Raw genomic sequence first — 18,847 nt, forward strand, 5'->3', positions numbered from 1 at the left:
ATCATCCCAACTGCCTTGCTCTTTAAAGGCCCTCGATGTCGCCATCTTGGTATTACAATTAAGCCCATCCACAGGATTGGTCATTTCACTGTATAGAATCTGTAATAGAAGTGATCAATGATCACAGGCTCCAATCCACAAGGGGACTAAAAAAAAAGTAAAAAAAAATAACCCAACACCCTTAAAAAAACAAAATAACAAAGCATAAGAGTTAAATAAAAAGCTCCTTTTCCCAAAATAAAAATCAATTTAAAAAATATGCATATTTGGTATTAATGCTCTCATAAAAGTCCAATGTTTAAAAAAAATAAATTACTGTTATATAATTCTTATGATAAATGCCACAAAGAAAGAAAAATTTAAACACCAGAATTGTCATTTTTTTTAATAACCGCACACACGCAAAAAGATACTAATGAAAATTGGTTCTTTATACACAAAAAATAAGCTCTCATACAACTCTTATAAATTCAAAAAAATTTGGGTCACAGAAAATGGCGACATAAACCAAAGATTTTTTATTTTAACAAAGATCGGGATTATACACACACACACATATACAGGTCCTTCTCAAAAAAATAGCATATAGTGTTAAATTTCATTATTTACATAATGTAATGATTACAATTAAACTTTCATATATTATAGATTCATTATCCACCAACTGAAATTTGTCAGGTCTTTTATTGTTTTAATACTGATGATTTTGGCCTACAACTCCTGATAACCCAAAAAACCTGTCTCAATAAATTAGCATATTTCAACCGTACAATCAAATAAAAGTGTTTTTTAATAACAAACAAAAAAACCATCAAATAATAATGTTCAGTTATGCACTCAATACTTGGTCGGGAATCCTTTGGCAGAAATGACTGCTTCAATGCGGCGTGGCATGGAGGCAATCAGCCTGTGACACTGCTGAGATGTTATGGAGGCCCAGGATGCTTCAATAGCGGCCTTAAGCTCATCCAGAGTGTTGGGTCTTGCGTCTCTCAACTTTCTCTTCACAATATCCCACAGATTCTCTATGGGGTTCAGGTCAGGAGAGTTGGCAGGCCAATTGAGCACAGTAATACCATGGCCAGTAAACCATTTACCAGTGGTTTTGGCACTGTGAGCAGGTGCCAGGAAGCATGAAGTGCTCCAAAATCTCCTGATAGCTAGCTGCATTGACCCTGCCCTTGATGAAACACAGTGGACCAACACCAGCAGCTGACATGGCACCCCACACCATCACTGACTGGGTACTTGACACTGGACTTCAGGCATTTTGGCATTTCCTTCTCCCCAGTCTTCCTCCAGACTCTGGCACCTTGATTTCCGAATGACATGCAAAATTTGCTTTCATCAGAAAAAAGTACTTGGGACCACTTAGCAACAGTCCAGTGCTGCTTCTCTGTAGCCCAGGTCAGGCGCTTCTGCCGCTGTTTATGGTTCAAAAGTGGCTTTACCTGGGGAATGCGGCACCTGTAGCCCATTTCCTGCACACGCCTGTGCACGGTGGCTCTGGATGTTTCCACACCAGACTCAGTCCACTGCTTCCTCAGGTTCCCCAAGGTCTGGAATCGGTCCTTCTCCACAATCTTCCTCAGGGTCCGGTCACCTCTTCTCGTTGTACAGCGTTTTCTGCCACATTGTTTCCTTCCAACAGACTTACCATTGAGGTGCCTTGATACAGCACTCTGGGAACAGCCTATTTGTTGAGAAATTTCTTTCTGGGTCTTACCCTCTTGCTTGAGGGTGTCAATGATGGCCTTCTTGACATCTGTCAGGTCGCTAGTCTTACCCATGATGGGGGTTTTGAGTAATGAACCAGGCAGGGAATTTTTAAAAGCCTCAGGTATCTTTTGCATGTGTTTAGAGTTAATTAGTTGATTCAGAAGATTAGGGTAATAGGTCGTTTAGAGAACCTTTTCTTGATATGCTAATTTATTGAGACAGGTTTTTTGGGTTATCAGGAGTTGTAGGCCAAAATCATCAGTATTAAAACAATAAAAGACCTGACAAATTTCAGTTGGTGGATAATGAATCTATAATATATGAAAGTTTAATTGTAATCATTACATTATGGTAAATAATGAAATTTAACACTATATGCTAATTTTTTTGAGAAGGACCTGTATATATATATGGTGTGTCGGCAGTGTATCAAATACTTATTTTCCCCAGTGTATATATCTAATATATAATTGCCTAGAATACTACTTCCTGCAATTTGTGCCAACTTCCGTGGCTTTGTCCGGAGCTAATGTCCGGAGATAATGTCTGGAGCTAATGTCCGGAGCTAATGTCCGGAGATAAGTGACGTCACCAGTGTCCTACACCCAGGCAGAGCACAGGGGCCCCAGGCAGCATATGGGGCCCCAGGCAGAGCACAGTGGCCCCAGGCAGAGCACAGGGGCCCCAGGCAGAGCACAGTGGTCCCAGGCAGAGCACAGGGGCCCCAGGCAGCCTATGGGGCCCCAGGCAGAGCACAGTGGCCCCAGGCAGAGCACAGGGGCCCCAGGCAGCATATGGGGCCCCAGGCAGAGCACAGGGGCCCCAGGCAGAGCACAGGGGCCCCAGGCAGAACGTGGGGCCCCAGGCAGAGCACAGGGGCCCCAGGCAGAGCACAGGGGCCCCAGGCAGCATATGGGGCCCCAGGCAGAGCACAGGGGCCCCAGGCAGCATATGGGGCCCCAGGCAGCATATGGGGCCCCAGGCAGAGCACAGGGGCCCCAGGCAGCATATGGGGCCCCAGGCAGAGCACAGTGGCCCCAGGCAGAGCACAGGGGCCCCAGGCAGAACATGGCGCCCCAGGCAGAGCACAGGGGCCCCAGGCAGAGCACAGGGGCCCCAGGCAGAGCACAGGGGCCCCAGGCAGCATATGGGGCCCCAGGCAGAGCACAGGGGCCCCAGGCAGCATATGGGGCCCCAGGCAGAGCACAGTGGCCCCAGGCAGAGCACAGTGGCCCCAGGCAGAGCACAGTGGCCCCAGGCAGAGCACAGGGGCCCCAGGCAGCATATGGGGCCCCAGGCAGAGCACAGTGGTCCCAGGCAGAGCACAGGGGCCCCAGGCAGCTTATGGGGCCCCAGGCAGAGCACAGTGGCCCCAGGCAGAACATGGGGCCCCAGGCAGAGCACAGTGGCCCCAGGCAGAGCACAGGGGCCCCAGGCAGAACATGGGGCCCCAGGCAGAGCACAGGGGCCCCAGGCAGAGCACAGGGGCCCCAGGCAGCATATGGGGCCCCAGGCAGAGCACAGGGGCCCCAGGCAGCATATGGGGCCCCAGGCAGAGCACAGGGGCCCCAGGCAGCATATGGGGCCCCAGGCAGAGCACAGTGGTCCCAGGCAGAGCACAGGGGCCCCAGGCAGCCTATGGGGCCCCAGGCAGAGCACAGTGGCCCCAGGCAGAACATGGGGCCCCAGGCAGAGCACAGGGGCCCCAGGCAGAGCACAGGGGCCCCAGGCAGCATATGGGGCCCCAGGCAGAGCACAGTGGCCCCAGGCAGAGCACAGGGGCCCCAGGCAGAGCACAGGGGCCCCAGGCAGAGCACAGGGGCCCCAGGCAGAGCACAGGGGCCCCAGGCAGCATATGGGGCCCCAGGCAGAGCACAGGGGCCCCAGGCAGCATATGGGGCCCCAGGCAGAGCACAGTGGCCCCAGGCAGAGCACAGTGGCCCCAGGCAGAGCACAGGGGCCCCAGGCAGCATATGGGGCCCCAGGCAGAGCACAGTGGTCCCATGCAGAGCACAGGGGCCCCAGGCAGCTTATGGGGCCCCAGGAAGAGCACAGGGGCCCCAGGCAGAGCACAGGGGCCCCAGGCAGCATATGGGGCCCCAGGCAGAGCACAGGGGCCCCAGGCAGCATATGGGGCCCCAGGCAGAGCACAGTGGCCCCAGGCAGAGCACAGGGGCCCCAGGCAGCATATGGGGCCCCAGGCAGAGCACAGTGGTCCCAGGCAGAGCACAGGGGCCCCAGGCAGCCTATGGGGCCCCAGGCAGAGCACAGTGGCCCCAGGCAGAACATGGGGCCCCAGGCAGAGCACAGGGGCCCCAGGCAGCATATGGGGCCCCAGGCAGAGCACAGTGGTCCCAGGTAGAGCACAGGGGCCCCAGGCAGCCTATGGGGCCCCAGGCAGAGCACAGGGGCCCCAGGCAGCATATGGGGCCCCAGGCAGAGCACAGGGGCCCCAGGCAGAGCACAGGGGCCCCAGGCAGAACATTGGGGCCCCAGGCAGAGCACAGGGGCCCCAGGCAGCATATGGGGCCCCAGGCAGAGCACAGGGGCCCCAGGCAGCATATGGGGCCCCAGGCAGAGCACAGCGATATTTTGGACCACTGTGCGGTGTTTCAGACCCCCTGTGTGATGTCTGGGGCCCTGTTCTTAAGTATATTAAAGATTAAAGTAACGTATATTAAAGTATATTATAGATCAAATTTGACACGTTTATGAGCACCATTGAGTGATATACTCAAGAATGACATAATTTTTCAACATTTTATGGTTTCAAACTGTAAACACTCAGAGTTTTTTTTACTTCAACCAGAAAACCTTAACGGTTCATAAAAAACTTGACTGTTCAGGATATGATAAAAGTCATAGTATTCTGAATCTTTAACTTATAAAGATACCTTTACATGGGGTGATTATTGGTTCCAGAGAGGCTTTCGGCCGATAATCGTACACATGGCTGGTGACAGGACAATACAATATAAACGTTCAAAGGTAAACACTGATAACATTAAAATCTAATATATAATTGCCTAGAATACTACTTCAGGCAATTTGTGCCAACTTCCGTGGCTTTGTCCGGAGATAATGTCCGGAGATAAGTGACGTCACCAGCGTCCTACACCCGCTCAGGGTGGACAAAGATATATGCCTTCGTGGTGCGCGGCACTTTTCTGATCAGAAATGTGCCGTACTGTCAAGAATTGTCAAGAGCTGGTGAGTGCAGCCATTTTTTGTTCTTTCTTACTATTATTTATTAATTGTATTATTCTTACATTTGAATAAATAAAGTATATATGGATTCTAGACTCCCGATTCTTTAGAATCGGGCTGCCATCTAGTTTATATATATAAATATATAGATAGATACAGTGGGGAATAAAAACTATTTAGTCAGCCACCAATTGTGCAAGTTCTCCCACTTAAAATGATGAGAGAGGCCTGTAATTGACATCATAGGTAGACCACAACTATAACAGTCAAAATGAGAAAACAAATCCAGAAAATCACCTTGTCTGATTTGGCAAGATTTATTTAGCAAATTATGGTGGAAAGTAAGTATTTGGTCATTAACAAAAGTTCATCTCAATATTTTGTTATATATCCTTTGTTGGCAATGACAGAGGTCAAATGTTTTCTGTAAGTCTTCACAAGGTTGGCACAGACTGTTGGTGGTATGTTGGCCCATTCCTCCATGCAGACCTCCTCTAGAGCAGTGATGTTTTGGGCCTTTTGCTGGGCAACACGGACTTTCAACTCCCTCCAAAGGTTTTCTATGGGGTTGTGATCTGGAGACTGGCTAGGCTACTACAGGACCTTCATATGCTTCTTACGAAGCCACTCCTACATTGCCCTGGCGGTCTGCTTTATATCTTTATATCTTACCCTTCCAACACCTGAGTATCTGTTAATTGATTAGTGCATGTGAGTACAATTAAACCTATATGATGAAAAAATGTCATTAAAATATATGATGCATAATAAAATCTCTGTAAATATAGAATGACAGTGCTTTTTTTAATTATATTGTAGCATAAAATTATGTCTTATATTCATACAGTATGGCTCTCTAGTATGTAATTTAATAAATGTATAGTAAAAAGGAGGAACAATAATCAAAATAGAACATTGATTACTATCTCAATCCAGTATAGTCCACAATATTGAAATATAGTTACAATCATAAAAAAACCCTTCCACTACTGAATCAGGACAAAATACTCAAAGATATTTAAAAAAATAATCAGATATCAGATGCATGGCAAAAAAAAGCATCCCATTAGGATCTGCCCTCACACCTAGTATTATTTAAGAAAGATGCAAAATAATAAAAAATGCAATGCAGCCTGGCTTCCATATAAAGGTTCTTTTAAGTGTGGACATGTGCCATACAAAGCTTGCCATTATGTTAACAAAACAGTGAACTTTATTTCCAATGTGACAGGACAACAATTTACTACACAAATATATATCGATTGTAATTCACTAGGGGTAATATAACTGATAGAGTGCAAAGATTGTAAAATACAATATGTGGGGTGCACATCTGATCCACAAAAAAAAAACACATCAGGAGAAATCTTTCAGATGCGATTAACCCCACAGCGGTAAATTTATCAGCAGTTTCAAGACATTTCACACAAATACACAAAGTAGATACTAGAGAAGAGGGTAAGATAAAAAGGAATCACTAGTATGAAGATGGAATAAATGTAAAGTTTTAAATATATAACATTCGCTTGAGAATCTCTTTTTCATTTTGCAGAAAAGCATCTTCAATGTATGAGGTTTCCCTCACCATGCCTCATGTTTGGGACGGTGTCCTTGGGGTTGTACTCATCCTTCTTTCTCCAAAACCGATGAGTGGAGTTGATACCAAAAAGTTGCGTGCCCTGCAGGATTTTAATCCATGACAGCATAGTGTTTTACTAACAGTAATGTTTAAGACTGTGGTCCCAACTCTATTCAGGTCATTGACCAGGTCATCTCATGTAATTCTTGGGATGATTCCTGACTTTGCAGAATCATCCTTACCCCATGAGGTGAGATCTTGCATAGAGCCCCAGACCGAGAAGATTGACAATCATCTTGTGTGTCTTCAATTTTATAATAATTGTGCCAACAGTTGTTGCCTTCTCACCAAGCTGCTTGCCTATTGTCCTGTAGCTCATTCAAGCCTTGTGCAGGTCTACAATTTTGTCTGTGGTGCTCTTAGTCAGCTCTTTGGTCTTTACCATGGTGGAGAGGTTGGAGTGTGATTGACTGACTGTGTGGACAGGTGTCTTTTATACAGGTGCAATTAATACAGATAATGAGTGCAGAGTAGGAGGGTTTCTTAGAGAAAAACTAACAGGTCTGTGAGAAACAGAATTTTTGCTGGCTAATAGGTGGTCAAATACATATTACATGTAATAAACTGCAATTGAATTACCGTATATACTCGAGTATAAGCCGACTTGAGAATAAGCTGAGGCACCTAATTTTGCCACGAAAAACTGGAAAAATGTATTGACTCGAGTATAAGCCGGGTATGCATCTATCCCTGCATGCATGGCCATTTAATCCCCATCCTTGTATGCATGGCCATCTCATCCTTATCCTGGTCTGCATGGCTCTTAATTACTAAACTGGTCTGCATGGCTCCTCATCCCCATCCTTGTATGCATGGGCATCTCATCCCTATCCTGGTATGCATGGCTCCTCATCCTATGCTGGTATGCATGGCACCCTCAGCCCTATCCTTTTATGTATGGCTCCCATCAGAAAAGCATAATAAAACAGGATTTTTGGTTGCTTACTGTAAAATCTTTTTCTCGGAGCCTTCATTGGGGGACACAGGAACCATGGGTGTATGCTGCTGCCACTAGGAGGCTGACACTAGACAGTATGCAAACAAAAAAGTTAGCTCCTCCTCTGCAGTGTACACCCTACCGACAGGAAGTAGGATATTCAGTTAGTGAGAAAGCAGTAGGACAAGCAACATGTAAAAGAGAAAGAAAACTGATACTTTAACAGTATAACACAATAAAACAGAGCTGTTCAACTTGGGAGGGTGCTGTGTCCCCCAATGAAGGCTCTGAGAAACAGATTTTATGGTAAGCAACCAAAAATCCTGTTTTCTCTATCGCTTCATTGGGGGGGACACAGGAACCATGGGACGTCCCAAAGCAGTCCCTAGGAGGGAAAAACAGACTTTCATCAGGTCGGAGAACTCACCACTGCCGCCTGCAATATCCTTCTGCCTAGGCTGGCGTCTGCCAAAGCGTAGGTATAGACCTTGTAAAATTTGGCGAACGTGTGGACGGAAGACCAGGTTGCCGCTTTGCAAAGCTGTTGGGTGAAAGCCCTGTGGTGTACCGCTCAGGAGGCGCCAACTGCCCGGGTAGAGTGAGCCTTAACCCCAGAAGGGGGCACTCTGTCCTTGACCCGGTAAGCCTTCAAAATTGCCATTCAGAGCCAGCGAGCAATAGTCGCCTTGGAAGTCAGCAGGCCTCTACGCATTCCATCTGGAATGACGAAAAGAGAATCCGTCTTCCGAAATGAAGCCATACTAGCCAGGTAGACCTTCACTGCCCTGACCAGGACTAGCTTGTTCAATGAACGCTCCAGAGGATGAGTCGGAGCAGAACAAAAAGAGGGTAGAACAATGTCCTCATTGAGGTGGAAGGTGGACATCACCTTGGGTAGGAAGGCAGAGGTCGCAGGACCACCTTATCCTAGTGAATAACCAAGAAAGGAGGGCGACAAGAAAAGGCCGCCAACTCCGAGACGCGTCAGATGGAGGTGATGGCCACAAGAAAGGCCACCTTCCAGGACAGAAATAACAGGGCAACCTCTCTGAGAGGCTCAAAGGGAGAACCCTTCAGGGCCTCCAGAACTAGATTGAAATCCCATGGATCCACGGGAGCCCGATATGGAGGAGCTGCATGCGCTACTCCCTGAAGGAATGTCTTGACCTGCAGTCGGGACAATAAAGTCTTCTGGCAAAGGATGGAAAGTGCTGAAACTTGACCCCTTAGAGAGGTAAGGGCAAGACCCGCGTCCAGTCCCAACTGGAGAAATGCCAAAATAGAAGGGAGAGAAAAGGGGCATATGAGATATGATTGGACTCGCACCAGTGGAAATAGGCCTTCCAGGTCCGATAGTAGATCCTGGAAGATGTCAATTTCCTAGCCTGGATCATAGTGTGAATCACCCGATCTGAAAAACCGGACGCTTTCAGAACCGTAGCATCAACAGCCACGCCGTTAAACTGAGCGACCGAGAATTCGGGTGGCAGATCGGACTTTGGAACAGCAGATCGGATCTGTCTGGAAGCCTCCAGGGAGCGCCCATGAGAAGATTGACGATTTCCGCAAACCAAGACCTTCTGCGCCAAACCAGTGCGACCAGAATAACCGGCACTCCCTCCACCTTGACCTTCAACAGTTTGGGAAGAAGAAGAAGGGGAGGGAACAGATAGGGAAGCATGAAAAGCGACCAAGGAATGGCCAGAGCATCGGCGCCCACTGCGAGAGGATCATGGGATCTGGAGATGAACTGAGGGACCTTCCTGTTCAGGCGGGATGCCATGAGGTCCACATTCGGAGATCCCCATCGAAGGCAAATCTGATGGAAGACTTCCAGATGCAGAGACCATTCCCCTGCTACAAGACTCTCACGGCTGAGAAAATCGGTGGCCCAGTTGTCTACGTCGGGAATATGCACTGCGGATATCACCGGAACCGTCATCTCAGCTTAAAGGAGGATATCTCGGCCAATGCCAAGGAACTCCGAGTCCCTCCCTGGTGGTTGAGATATGCCACTGCCATCTGAATTCGGATTGGCAGACCACTGAAAAACCTTGCCCAGAAAAGGAGGGACAGGAAAATGGCCTGTATCTCGAGGACGTTGATCGGCAGAGAAGACTCCTGTGGCGACCAACGCCTCTGGACAGTCAGGTGATGAAAAACCGCCCCCCCAGCCGAGAAGGCTGGCGCCCGTCGTCACTACCTGCCAATGAACGGGAAGGAAGGACCGACCCTGGAAGATGAGGGGTGACGTCGGCCACCAATTGAGAGACCGTTTGACCTGGGACGAGAGCCAAATTGGACGACCCAGAGAAAAGACATACTCACCATCTTCATCTGTAAATCTTGGAAGAAAAACCTGGGGAAAGAGGTACCTCATTCTCCAGGGAATGCAAATGACATCCAGGAAAGAAACCTGCTGAAGGATGTCCTCGTCTTCTCAACCGAGAGGCTCTGGTGGGCGAGTGGGTGGAAGACGGGGACTAGAACGGGTTTGGATTGCCTGAACACGCTACTGTGTTAGGGGCTGGGGTCCTGCCGAGTAGGCTTATGAGGATACGGGGTGGCAGTACACGCCGTACTCATAGTCTCTTTGTGGGAGTACAGTGGTGACTGTTCACCCTGTATCCCTCCGGGTACCTGAAAAGAAATGACGCACACTGAGGTAGATATGGGTCTAATGAAAGACCCGTGTCCACCTCCTACTGACACTAAGCTAAACTGAATATCCTACTTCCTGTCGGTAGGGTATACACTGCAGAGGAGCTAACTTTTTTATTTGCATAGTGTCAGCCTCCTAGTGGCAGCCATGGTTCCTGTGTCCCCCAATGAAGTGATAGAGAAAAACATCCTACTTAAAGTCCCTGGGCTCCCTTGCAGCATCTTGTTCCAGTGCCGGCAGCTGCAGCAGCCAGGCAATCACGTGTCTCTGCTACTTAAGAGAATGAATATTCACTGAGCTCCATGCCTATGGGAGTGGAGAAAGGTGAATATTCATTTCTCTTAAGTAGCCGGCACCCGTGATCACCCGGCAGCTGCAAGAAGTCAGTGGCTGCGGCTGACACTGTGCGCACTATTACAGAGAAATGAATATTCACTGCCAGTGCAGTGAATATTCATTTCTCTTTAGCAACGGGCGCAGGAGTTAGCCGCAGCAGCCGGCTCCTGCCTCCTGTGACCCGCTGTCCCTCCCCATCCATGTTCTGGGACAATGACTTGAGTATAAGCCAAGAGGGGCGTTTTCAGTACAAAAAATGTGCTGAAAAACTCAGCTTATACTCGAGTATATACAGTATTTAGAAATCGTACAATGTGATTTTCTGGTTTTTATTTTTAGATGCGGTCTCTCACAATGGAAGTGTACCTATGATAGAAATTACAGACCTTTCCATTCTCTGTAGGAGGGAAAACTTGTAAAATCATCAATGTATCAAATACCGGTACTTATTTTGTCCACTGTATATATATAAAATTTTGAAATTTTCGGAGTCAAACTGACTTGGAAAATCCTGTTGCAAGGTCACTTTTAGAGCACTTTGAACGATGTAAAAATGAAACCTAAAAACAATGATTAAATTCCCCCTCTTTTGGAATATTTTTTCCCGTATTTCAAAACATTACATGGAAAAGTAGCGTCATTCAAAATTACAACCTGTCCTGAAAAAAATCAAACCCTCATACTCAAAAGCACAAAAATGAAAATTCATAAAGACGTTAAGGATGTGCAGGGTAAAGAGCAATTATGGTGCACCATGTTGTTCAACTAACAATTTTATAGGAATTCCAATGACCATTTAATATAAAGAAGACTTTAAACAGGAACTGTAAAATATTAATAATCTAACTGAACACTGAGAAGGAGTCAGATGTTGACATTATTATAAGACAAGATAATATGGCTGTAATATTAATATTGGGAACTGAAGTACAATAGATAAGTCCTAGTGAGCCATAGTCCAGATATTCTGTAGTCCTTTACATTGCACAGTTAAACCATGGGGAATCCGATTACCAGTTATTCTTCAACCATAAATCACTTCTGTTACCATTAGAAGTGATTCTGGAAATAACAGGCAATTCAGTGTCTGATAGATTAGCTTGTATACCAACCGGCTAAAGGAAGGTACAACACATCCATTTACTATCAAGTATGTTTTCTTACAATTTTCCAATATGAGTTTGAGAATTTTGAGAAACCCTTTGCTATACAGGTATGTGCGACTAAATTGTTACCTATATGATATACAGTCATTGCATTATACGAGATGACACATTACACTTAAGTCAACCACTTATGTCAGCGGAAAGGAGAAGACATGTTTAACCCCTTAACGACCGCCGATACGCCTTTTAACGGCGGCCGCTAAGGGTACTTAAACCACAGCGCCGTTAATTAACGGCGCTGTGGAAAAAGTGAATAGCGCCCCCCAGAGTCAGATTTTCTCTGGGGTCTCGGTTGCCGAGGGTAGCCGAGACCCCAGAGAACATGATTCGGGGGGTTTTTACCGACCCCCGAGTTGCGATCGCCGGTAATTAACCGTTTACCGGCGGTCGCAACAAAAAAAAAAAAAACGCGATTTGCCGTTTAATTTCTCTGTCCTCCGATGTGATCGCACATCGGAGGACAGAGAAATGTGGTCCCCGATGGCCCCCAATAGCCCCCCAATACTTACCTACCTCCCCCGGTGCTCCTCGTGTCTCCCCATGGGCGCCGCCATCTTTTTTCCGGGAAAAAATGGCGGGCGCACGCGCAGTGCGCCCGCCGCCCGGCACCCGGATGTTCTTTGGGGTCTCGGCTGCCGGGGGTAGCCGAGACCCCAAAGAACATGATCGGGGTCGATTTGCACCGACCCCTGCTTTGCGATCGCCGGTAATTAACAGTTTACCGGCGACCGCAAAAAAAAAAAAAAAAAAAAAAAAAAAGCGATCAGTTATTTCTCTGTCCTCTGATGTGATCGCACATCAGAGGACAGAGAAATAGGGGGATTCGGGGACCCTATCATACTCACCCGGGGTCCCTGGGTCCTCTTCTGTCTTCTCCTGCCAGCCGGCTTTTTCATCATGGCGGGCGCATGCGCAGTGCGCCCGCCATCTGCTGCCATCTGCCGGCCGGCAGGAGAAGACAAGTTGGGGCTAAAATTAGGGTTAGGGTTAGAGTTAGGGTTAGGGTTAGGGTTAGGGTTGGGGCTAAATTTAGGGTTAGGGTTAGGGCTAGGGTTAGGGTTAGGCTACTTTCACACTAGCGTTTTTTGGCTTCCGTCGCAATGCGTCGTTGGAGAAAAAACGCATCCTGCAAAAGTGCTTGCAGGATGCGTTTTTTCTCCATTGGCTTGCATTAGCGACGCATTGCGACGGATTGCCACATGTCGCATCCGTCGTGCGACGGATGCGTCGTGCTTCGGCGGACCGTCGACACAAAAAAAACTACATGTAACTTTTTTGTGCGACGTGTCCCACATATTTCAGTGCCACGTGCCACGTATCAAAGTGCCACGTGCCACATATTTCAGTGCCACGTATCAAAGTGCCACGTGCCACGTATCAAAGTGCCACGTGCCACGTATCAAAGTGCCACGTGCCACATATTTCAGTGCCACGTGCCACGTATCAAAGTGCCACGTGCCACGTATCAAAGTGCCACGTGCCACATCTTTCAGTGCCACGTACCACGTATTTAAGAGACACGTGCCACGTATCAAAGTGCCACGTGCCACATATTTCAGTGCCACGTGCCACGTATTTCAGTGCCACGTATCAAAGTGCCATGTGCCACGTATCAAAGTGCCACGTGCCACGTATCAAAGTGCCACGTGCCACATATTTCAGTGCCACGTGCCACATATCAAAGTGCCACGTGCCACGTATCAAAGTGCCACGTGCCACATCTTTCAGTGCCACGTGCCACGTATTTAATTGCCACATATTTAAGTGCCACGTATCAAGATTTTCCATGGAGAACAGACACATCCAGAGATATGTCTGCTCTCCACGGCTGCAGCAACACACTGACAGGAGCCATAGTTCCTGTCGGTGTGTCACTGCGCATGCGCGAGCGAGTTTACCGGCGGTCATTGACCCCGGCACTCTCGCTTAACGGCAGTGCTGCGTGGGAAAGTTCAACGCAGCTGTACTGCTGTTAACCGAGACGCCGGAGTCATTGAACTCCGGAACAGTACGCGATACACTGCTAGGAGCTTCGCTCCTGGCAGTGTATCGCCGGAGAGCAGCAGATCGGTGTGGGACACTCGTTTTATGGATTCTGCGGACAGGGAGTATGAATTTGGTTTATTATTTTTGGATTTTTTCCTGGAGGATCGAGGGCTTCGCCTACAAGTGTGCTGTTGGTGAGTATATACTCTGTGTTATATGTTGTATGTACTGTGTGTCATGTATGTGTATTGTGTGTAGGTGTTTTGTGTAACTTTACAATTGTGCTAAGTCGCCGGACACAGGGACAACTCTCCCATCCTAATACCGGATGGGAGTAGTAGTCCCATACGGCGACTTAGCACAATGGTGGCACTAGCGTCGCATGGGGACACACACGCACACACACGCACACACACACACACACAGAAGGACTCCATGCTGCTTCACTGGGGGGCGGGGGCTTCCCTCTTCCTGTCCGACGTCACGTCCGGTCCTGGGTGTCAACCCCTCCGTACAAAGACGCCGACACCCAGGACAAAGGCGCTGTGTGTGGAAGGTAATATGGGGCCCTAGGGGGATACGCAGACACGCCGCTGCGTAAAGAATTGACATGTCAATTCTTTTTACGCCGGCGTGTTTGCAGACAAAAGCGCCGCGTTTTTTTGCGGTGTGTCTGAACGGCAAAGTGAATTTCTCATTCACTTTGCCGGCAGACGAAAATGACATTGCGCATTTTTGAAAAGCGCCCGCAAAATAGCGCTCAAAAATGCGCTATGTCTGAAAGTAGCCTAAGGCTTCTTTCACACTTGCGTCGGTACGGGGCGGTCGCAATGCGTCGGCCCGATGTACCGACGCACGTTGTGAAAATTGTGCACAACGTGGGCAGCGGATGCAGTTTTTCAACGCATCCGCTGCCCAGTCTATGTCCTGGGGAGGAGGGGGCAGAGTTACGGCCACGCATCCGCGGAAATGGCGGACGCGACGTACAAAAAAAAGGTTACATTGAACTTTTTTTGTGACGACGGGGGCTAAAGTTATGGTTAGGGTTGGGGCTAAAGTTAGGGTTGGGGCTAAAGTTAGGGTTAGAGTTGGGATTAGGGTTAGGGTTTGGATTAGGGTTGGGATTAGTGTTACGTTTGGGATTAGGGTTGGGATTAGGGTTAGGGTTGGGATTAGGGTTAGGGGTGTGTTGGATTTAGGGTTTTGATTAGGGTTATGGTTAGGGTTGAGATTAGGGCTGTTTTGGGGTTAGGGTTGTGATTATCGTTAGGGTTGTGATTAGGATTATGGATCGGGTTGAGATTAGGGTTAGGGCTGTGTTGGGGTTAGGGTTGGAGTTAGAATTGGGGGGTTTCCACTGTTTAGGTACATCAGGGGGTCTCCAAACACGACAGCCAATTTTGCGCTAAAAAAGTCAAATGGTACTCCCTCCCTTCTGAGCTCTGCCGTGCGCCCAAACAGTGATTTACCCCCACATATGGGGCATCAGCGTACTCGGGATAAATTGGACAACAACTTTTGGGGTCCAATTTCTCCTGTTACCCTTGTGAAAATAAAAACTTGGGGGCTAAAAATCTTTTTTGTTGGAAAAAAATATATTTTTTTATTTTCACTACTCTGCATTATAAATTTCTGTGAAGCACTTGAGCTTTCAAAGTTCTCACCACATATCTAGATAAGTTCCTTAGGGGGTCTAGTTTCCAAAATTTGGTCACTTGTGGGGGTTTCTACTGTTTAGGTACATTAGGGGTCTGCAAACGCAACATAACGCCCGCAGACAATTCTATCAAAGTCTGCATTGCAAAATGGCGCTCCTTCCCTTCCGAGCTCTGCCGTGCGCCCAAACAGTGGTTTACCCCCACATATGGGGTACCAGCATACTCAGGACAAATTGGACAACAACTTTTGGGGTCCAATTTCTCTTGTTACCCTTGTGAAAATAAAAATTTGGGGGCTAAAAAAATCTTTTTTGTGGGAAAAAAAATATTTTTTATTTTCACTACTCTGCATTATAAACTTCTGTGAAGCACTTGGGCATTCAAAGTTCTCACCACATATCTAGATAAGTTCCTTGGGGGGTCTATTTTCCAAAATGGGGTCACTTGTTGGGGGTTTCTACTGTTTAGGTACATTAGGGGTCTGCAAAGGCAACATAACGCCCGCAGACAATTCTATCAAAGTCTGCATTCCAAAATGGCACTCCTTCCCTTCCGAGCTCTGCCATGCGCCCAAACAGTGGTTTACCCCCACATATGGGGTACCAGCATACTCAGGACAAATTGGACAACAACTTTTGGGGTCCAATTTCTCTTGTTACCCTTGTGAAAATAAAAACTTGGGGGCTAAAAAATCTTTATTGTTAAAAAATATATATTTTTTATTTTCACGACTCTGCATTATAAACTTCTGTGATGCACTTGGGCATTCAAAGTTCTCACTACACATCTAGATAAGTTCCATGGGGGGTCTAGTTTCCAAAATGGGGTCACTTTTGGGGGGTTTCTGCTGTTTAGGCACATCAGGGGCTCTCCAAACGCGACATGGCGTCCGATCTCAATTCCAGTCAATTTTGCATTGAAAAGTCAAATGGCGCTCCTTTGCTTCCGAGCTCAGCCATGCGCCCAAACAGTGGTTTACCCCCACATATGGGGTGTCGGCGTACTCAAGACAAATTGTACAACAGCTTCTGGGGTCCATTTTCTCCTGTTACCCTTGGTAAAATAAAAATTTGGAGGCAAAAAGATCATTTTTGTAGAAAAAATGCGATTTTTTTATTTTCACGGCTCTACGTTATAAACTTCTGTGAAGCACCTGGGGGTTTAAAGTGCTCACCACACATCTAGATAAGTTCCTTAAGGGGTCTAGTTTCCAAAATGGTGTGGGGGGTCTCTACTGTTTAGGCACATCAGCGGCTCTCCAAACGTGACATGGCGTCCGATCTCAATTCCAGCCAATTCTACATTGAAAAAGTAAAACGACACTCCTTCTCTTCCAAGCTCTGCGGTGCGCCCAAACAGTGGTTTACCCCCATATATGGGGTATCGACGTACTCAGGAGAAATTGCACAACAACTTTTGTGGTCTAATTTCTCCTGTTACCCTTGTGAAAATAAAAATTTGGGGGCAAAAAGATCATTTTTGTAGAAAAAATGAGATTTTTTATTTTCACGGCTCTACGTTATAAACTTCTGTGAAGCACTTGGGGGTTCAAAGTGCTCACCACACATCTAGATAAGTTCCTTGGGGGGTCTAGTTTCCAAAATGGTATCACTTGTGGGGGGTTTCCACTGTTTAGGCACATCAGGGACTCTCCAAACGCGACATGGCATCCGATCTCAATTCCAGCCAATTCTGCATTGAAAAAGTCAAACGGTGCTCCTTCACTTCCAAGCTCTGCGGTGCGCCCAAACAGTGGTTTACCTCCACATATGGGGTATCGACGTACTCAGGAGAAATTGCACAACAACTTTTGTGGTCTAATTTCTCCTGTTACCCTTGTGAAAATAAGAATTTGTGGGCGAAAAAATCATTTTTGTGAAAACAAATGCGATTTTTTATTTTCACGGCTCTACGTTATAAACTTCTGTGAAGCACTTGGGGGTTCAAAGTGCTCACCACACATCTAGATAAGTTCCTTGGGGGGTCTAGTTTCCAAAATGGTGTCACTTGTGGGGGGTTTCCACTGTTTAGGCACATTAGGGGCTCTCCAAACGCGACATGGCGTCCGATCTCAATTCCAGCCAATTCTGCATTGAAACAGTCAAACGGTGCTCCTTCACTTCCAAGCTCTGCGGTGCGCCCAAACAGTGGTTTACCTCCACATATGGGGTATCGGCGTACTCAGGAAAAATTGCACAACAAAATTTGTGGTTAAATTTCTGTTTTTACACTTGTGAAAATTAAAAAAAATGGTTCTGAAGTAAAATGTTTGCAAAAAAAAGTAAAATGTTCATTTTTTTCTTCCACATTGTTTTAGTTCCTGTGAAGTACGTAAAGGGTTAATAAACTTCTTGAATGTGGTTTTGAGCAGCTTGAGGGGTGCAGTTTTTAGAATGGTGTCACACTTGGTTATTTTCTATCATATAGACCCCTCAAAATCACTTCAAAGGTGATGTGGTCCCTAAAAAAAACATGGTGTTGTAAAAATGAGAAATTGCTGGTCAACTTTTAACCCTTATAACTCCCTAACAAAAAAAAAAATTGTTTCCAAAATTGTGCTGATGTAAAGTAGACATGTGAGAAATGTTATTTATTAACTATTTTTTGTGACATATCTCTCTGATTTAAGGGCATAAAAATACAAAGTTTGAAAATTGCAAAATTTTAAAAATTTTCGCCATATTTCCATTTTTTTCATAAATAATCGCAAGTAATATCGAAGAAATGTTACCACTAACTTGAAGTACAACATGTCACGAAAAAACAATCTCAGAATCAGCGGGATCCGATAAAGCGTTCCAGAGTTATAACCTCATAAAGTGACACTGGTCAGAATTGTAAAAATTGGCTCGGTCATTAAGTACCAAATTGGCTCTGTCACTAAGGGGTTAATTTCAACACGCCCTATCCTTTGTTCTTAGAAGAGGTGACTGGCTGTGCCTTATTTCCCTTCCCCATTTTGGAACACATGCATGCTTGGTCAGACTAATCATACATGAGGGTTCAGGGGTTTGGAAAGAGAGCACTTGGCCTACAGCCATTAAAAGTGTATGACGAGCTTACGTGTTAGATTCTTCACAAAGATGAGGAAAGGGAAGAGCAATACATAATACTGACAAAATGATGGCTCTTTCAGACAGACTGAATGAAGGTCAGTAAGTAGTGAGAAAAACAGATTAAAAATTAGCATAAAACATGAAAAACCATGTGCCACTGATATGAATAACTGTTATAATCACTGTTGCTATAAAATAATACTACATGGTTTTCTACCGTGTCTAGTGTTGCAAACTGACTCAGTGTTCAAATACTCTATGGACCTATACAGTAGAAACCATTAAGAGTCTGGACCTTAGTAATAAACCTTATCCACTAGTTCACAAGCATTATGTTCTGTAGTCCTCTATAATCCGACTCCTACTCTACACATTACTAAGTTGTGGTAAACATCTTTTGAAGCAATATATTCTTATTGCCACCAGGAGAACCATCAAAAAAGCTATGGAGAAGAAGACGGTCTCCTACTGTCAAAGCTTG

The 18,847-nt window shown here is 46.5% G+C and overlaps 1 protein-coding gene across 5 annotated transcripts in view; it reads right to left on the bottom strand.

The window, feature by feature from the left end:
* MAP9 (microtubule associated protein 9) overlaps nucleotides 1-18,847 on the bottom strand; it is a 241,463-nt gene that overhangs the window by 611 nt on the left and 222,005 nt on the right. The gene's annotated exons all lie outside the window — the stretch shown is intronic.

The sequence above is a fragment of the Ranitomeya variabilis genome, chromosome 1, assembly GCF_051348905.1.
Source record: "Ranitomeya variabilis isolate aRanVar5 chromosome 1, aRanVar5.hap1, whole genome shotgun sequence".
Classification (NCBI taxonomy): Eukaryota; Metazoa; Chordata; class Amphibia; order Anura; family Dendrobatidae; genus Ranitomeya; species Ranitomeya variabilis.